Source organism: Belonocnema kinseyi, chromosome 5, assembly GCF_010883055.1.
Source record: "Belonocnema kinseyi isolate 2016_QV_RU_SX_M_011 chromosome 5, B_treatae_v1, whole genome shotgun sequence".
Taxonomy (NCBI): Eukaryota; Metazoa; Arthropoda; class Insecta; order Hymenoptera; family Cynipidae; genus Belonocnema; species Belonocnema kinseyi.
Genome location: NC_046661.1, coordinates 107,591,312 through 107,596,578, shown reverse-complemented (window position 1 = coordinate 107,596,578; position 5,267 = coordinate 107,591,312). Strand labels below are relative to the sequence as shown.

At 31.5% G+C, this 5,267-nt stretch overlaps 1 protein-coding gene across 2 annotated transcripts in view; it reads left to right on the top strand.

Moving 5' to 3' along the window:
* Positions 1–4,361, top strand: part of LOC117172389 (CD63 antigen-like) — a 523,259-nt gene extending 518,898 nt beyond the window's left edge. For both annotated transcript variants that reach the window (XR_004467018.1, XR_004467019.1), the window contains exons 4-5: positions 3,420–3,563; positions 4,184–4,361. The gene's annotated coding sequence lies outside the window, so the exon portion shown is untranslated. The remainder of the gene's footprint in view (positions 1–3,419; positions 3,564–4,183) is intronic.
* The last annotated feature ends 906 nt before the right edge of the window (positions 4,362–5,267 follow it).

Below are 5,267 nucleotides of genomic sequence, written 5' to 3'. Positions count from 1 at the left end.
CATCTACGTATTTTTTAAATTAATGACTCAAATACTCATTTATGTCCGTCCTGCATATATATGTAATATTCTGATGATAACCAGCATCGCAAGGTCGAAACATCAAATAATGCTGCGAGATCACACGTATAATTTTTTGGTTGGAATATTAACCTTTTTGGCTAAAAATGTATATAATATATATTTCCAATTGAAATATTAACAATTTAAACTGCTTTATATTGAATTCTATATGTTATTTAAATTAATTAGATATAAAGAATTAACTCCTACATTATTACCATGCCTGTACATCCGTGAAAAAATATTGTCTCTTCTTTAATCTGATAGAATTTTGGGCGGATAGGGGCAAAACTACAGTTGTCGACGTTGGGAAGCGGTGGCGGTCAAAAATAGTCTAAAGTTGGTAAAGTAGTTTAAAAGGACCTATGGAAGAGTTTTTCTGCTACATCAAAGAAAATACATCTGCGAAAGCGTGGATTTTTTTTTGCAATTTCATTCCACACGTATTTGTTTGTGAAACTCTAACGGAAACGTATTATTATGGCCGCACACACGGGACGTACGAGTCAGGGGTGGAAAATGGGGATTTACGTGCTAATTTCGACATCTCCGTGCCAACATACGTGGGCCATTGAAGCTCGAGTTTACGGGAGAGGAAGTTGCGTTTTTTTTTGAACTGCTGAAGTTGCATTGAGGTATTTCTAATGAAAACGCGAAAAGGGGTAGCAGGTGTCTTGCTTCGCTTTACAAGAAAACATGGCAGAACAAAGAGGAGGCGAGAGAGCTGAACAGTATTCTTCATTTAAGTCTTAAGTTAAAACGAATGCCTAATGGAATAAATAAGAATGATTAATATGATAGGAAGATGAATGTGTTGTTTCAAACAATTAAATTCTGAACAGTTATTTTCAGAAGCTTCCCAAGTGCGAATTACCGGAGCTGAATACACGGCCCAGTATTGATCCAATTTCGGCAGTCAAAGGTCGGCTAAGCTTATTGGACCAATATGGGCATTTTGATCGGTCCAATGTTGAGCCAGAGCTAGCAGCCTATATTGCCTATATATATTTGCCGATCCTTCGCCGATGCTTGGCCCAGTATCAGCACTATATTGCGCCAAGTCTCACTTTTAGTACGGCTAACCATGTTTCACGAGGATCAGCCAAAGTCGGGCCCAGTGACGGTACATTACTGAGCCAAGTGTCACTTTTACCACAGCAAACCATGTTTTATTTAAATCGGCTTAATTTTGAGCCAGTGCTGGCAGTCTATATTGGCTATTTATATTTGCCGATCCTCCACCGATGCTTGGCCCAAAATCGACGCTTTATTTCGCCAAGTCTCACTTTTAGCACCTAATAAACAAATCTTTCACGAAAGATAAAAAATAATTTATTGAAAAATTGTCAAAGTTCACGATGAAATTTGTTAAGTTCTGTCATTAAAAATTGTAAATGTTTATAAAAAATTACATTTCCTGTCATTGCAAAAAGTTGTAAAATAGGCTACAACGGAACAAAACGAAATATTACGCAAAGAAAAATTGTAATCGATTTAAATTAATTATTTTAAAATTATTTTATTGATATTCCTGTTAACAGTTCGTATATTTTACATTTACACAACGTTGCATGATAATAAATAATTAGAAGAAGAGAGCTTAAAATTTTTTTGTTTAACTTTTCTGAACCGCAGCTTATGAGGATGACTTTTTCAAAGAGTTTCAACTTGTCGGTTTAGCGCAGTGGTTAGCACTCCCGACTTCTAGGCGAAAGATTTAGGTATATAGATGTAGGTTCGATACCCCGTAGCGTTAGAAATTTTATTTGTATTATGATGTTCAAAATGTAATAAATGTGTTCAATCTAAACAGGGACATTAATATTTATATTAAAAGTACTCGCAATCAATTAATATTTACTTTTCAAATACCTTTTTTGTCATATCCATAGAACATAGACTATATTCGTATGGGTACCCAGTGTTGGGCCGACAATGGCAGCCAAGCCTTCGCTGCCAAGTGCAGGCCATAGTGATCATTCCGTCAATGGCGCGATAATGGCAGCCGAGCTTCGGAAATATTTTTGGCTACTATGGGCCAATGCTGGGCCGTATGCGACTTCGCGCTTGGGATTATTTTCATTTCGGGACGAAACGTTTTAAGCAAATTTACAGGAGGAGCAAGCGGTGGAAATCGAGAATTTTTATTTTGTGTCAGGGGTCAATCATAAATTACGTAAAGTCTTTGGCTTTTCAACTACGTAGTCAGTGTTCAAAAGTTTTGAAAATACGCCCCCCCACAATATTTTATGTAATTTTTACCCAGTATTTTTTTTCGTTTATTTGGGAGTTAAATTATCAACCAAAAAGCGAACTCTCAACAAAAAATATAACAGTTGATATTCTAAAGAGGGAAATATTTTTATTTTGAATCCAAAACATTCTAATATAACAAAAAAGGCGAATTTTGAATGGACAAGAAAAGATCAAATTTTTTAAAATGTTTCAAATTTGAACTAAAAAGACAAAATTATGAATCTTTAACAAAACAAAAAAATTATGAATTTTTAACCTAAGAAGATGAATTTTCAACCAGACAGCTGCATTTTTAACCAAAAGAATTTATTATCCACAAAAAAGACAAATTTTCAACAAAATACATACCAAGTATGTTTTGATGAAATGTTTAAAATCGGAAAAATCGAAGAAATAAAATTTTAAGATTTGTTTTAAAATAAAAAAATAGATTTGACCATATTTTGATACATACATAGATAAATCCATTCAGACATGCATTCTTTCATACATACATATTTACATACACACAAAAAGGCAGATTTTTAACAAAATAAGTGAAGCATTTCCCAATTTTTTTTTTTAGCATATCGGGACTCAATTGGGGAACCTTACATAACGACTTTGTGAGGATCTTCACTTGGGCTGATTGCTAGAGAGATTGATCAGCATCCTAGGTCGAAGCAGTGTTGTGGAACGAACTTGTTATTTACATAAATAACACGAGAATTCTGGATCAATCTGAAAATTCTCTATCCCTTCCCCACATTACTCCTTTCCCCACCGAGTGAGTCACGTATACCCCGAAAGGGAAATGGCTTAATAGTGTGATAAAAATAATAATAATAGAAAAAGTGTTGACTACCCACTCCCCAAATAAATTTCGTAAATTAGGCACAGCCTTTTTCTGATTGGTTTCTCATAACAGGTAAGAATCTTAATCAAGATAAATTATTGCATAATCTACACTTAGCCCGCTCTTATTGCTTTTATGATAAGAATCGCGGAGTACATAGATAAAGGTGACAAACTGCGTGAAAGAACGATAGTTGACAGAAAGATGTGTTGCCAAGCACTAATTTTGTCCGTTTTATTAAGCCTGATTTTTTCTGTGGTTTCAGCCATTGGTAATGAGGAATCCAATTGTCTAGCTGAAGGCACTAGATGTGCTTTTGATGAACCATACGTCATGGATAAGAAGTGTTGCAAACCTGCCACTTGTTTAGAACTTGGTCCTGGTATTTGTTTTTCACTTGAGTCATCTGGTAAATATTTTAAATAATATACTACGTATTTTGAAACATTCAATATAATAATTTTATAAATATTCAATAATATTTTCTTCAATTCGTAAAATCTTAAAAAATAGGAGAATTTCTATCCTTGATATTAAGAATCGGAATAATATTAATGGTGTTGCTATTTCGAAAAAAAAATTTATTTATCATCAGAAAATATTGAAACTCACAAAATTTATTTATTTCAACAACGGGCGAATTTCGAAAAATGGTTAAATGTGAGTAAATAATGGCTCTCATGTTTCGAATTTTAAAAGTAAATTTTTCAAAGGCTGAAATCGATTGAAAAATGCAAAATAATATTTTTAAAGAAATGACTATATTTGAACATTATTGGATGTTTTCTTAATTTGAAAGAGTAGAGTTGAAGGCAATTTTTTTTTTTAAAACAATAACCCACGATTGATTAATATTGAAGAACTATTAAAAATGAAAATATCGCTTGAGTTCGGAGAATCATACAAAAACTTCTTCAATTTTTGGTTTTGGCACAATAAGTGTAATCCAGTTTTCAACAAAAAAAGTATAGAAGTCGTAAAAGATTAAGAACGTTTATTATAGATACTTATATTTCCTTCTTTTTTCAGATTCCAAAAAGAAGGACCATGCATCCAAAAACCAGAAGAATAAAAATATAAAGAAAGCCAATGTTAAATTGTTTAAAAATCTTTAATTAATCTAAGCGAGGCCGTAAATTTCATTTATCTAGTTTGAAGGAGAATTTTGAGATGAAGAAAAAGAAATTTGAGTATACATATTGTTTATTCAATTACCAGTCATGTAATCTTACTGAAAATAAATAAAACTTTACCAAATTTTAAATTCTGTTTTTTCTTTATATTTTCTTTATATTTTAATATTGTTTCTCTTTATTTCTTTTCTTTATTTGATATTCATATTAAGAGTGTCTGCCATTAAGAAATTTCAAACGTCATAAAATTTAAATTATTATCATTTTAGTAGTGATCTATCTTAAATTCCAGTTTTTTATTAACATATTGCTCTCTTTTTACTGATGCCATAGTATCTTTTTAAATTCAAAATTAATTAAAAATTTGACGTTTTGATAGAAACTTGATATTTCGGATTAAAAGTTCGTTTCTTTTGTTCTTGAAAATTATTTTTCTCACTAGAAATTTAACTTTTGTTTTTTTCTGAAATTGTATATTTTTTAGTTGAAAGTTTAACAATTTGTTCAAAATCTCGTGCAATCTGTTGAGATTCGTCGTTTTTTATAAAAAAAATCTTTTCGGCTGAAAATTTATCTTTTTGGTTGAGAATTCATATTTTAATGAGGAGAATTCAACCATTTTTAAAGAAATCAAATACTTTGATAACAAATTTTATATTTCGATGAAAAATCGCTTTTTATTTGCGTTCGCTATAGAAGTTGATCAGCAAATTGGGTCGGAACAATTTCGCGTAACGAGCGTGTTATTTAAATAAATAACACGCGAATTCTAGATCAATCTAAAAATCTACACATTCATCATGCAATTTACATCATTATTTTTTTATTGTTTATTCATCACAAACAGTAGTTTGTTTATGCATCTTGCACAAGGTCTGCTAATTAAGAAGTTCAATAAAATCTTAAAAAATGGTAAATTTGTTGAAAAGTTATCTTTTTGGTAGAATTTGATTATACCCGAGTTTCAGACGAGCGAAAAG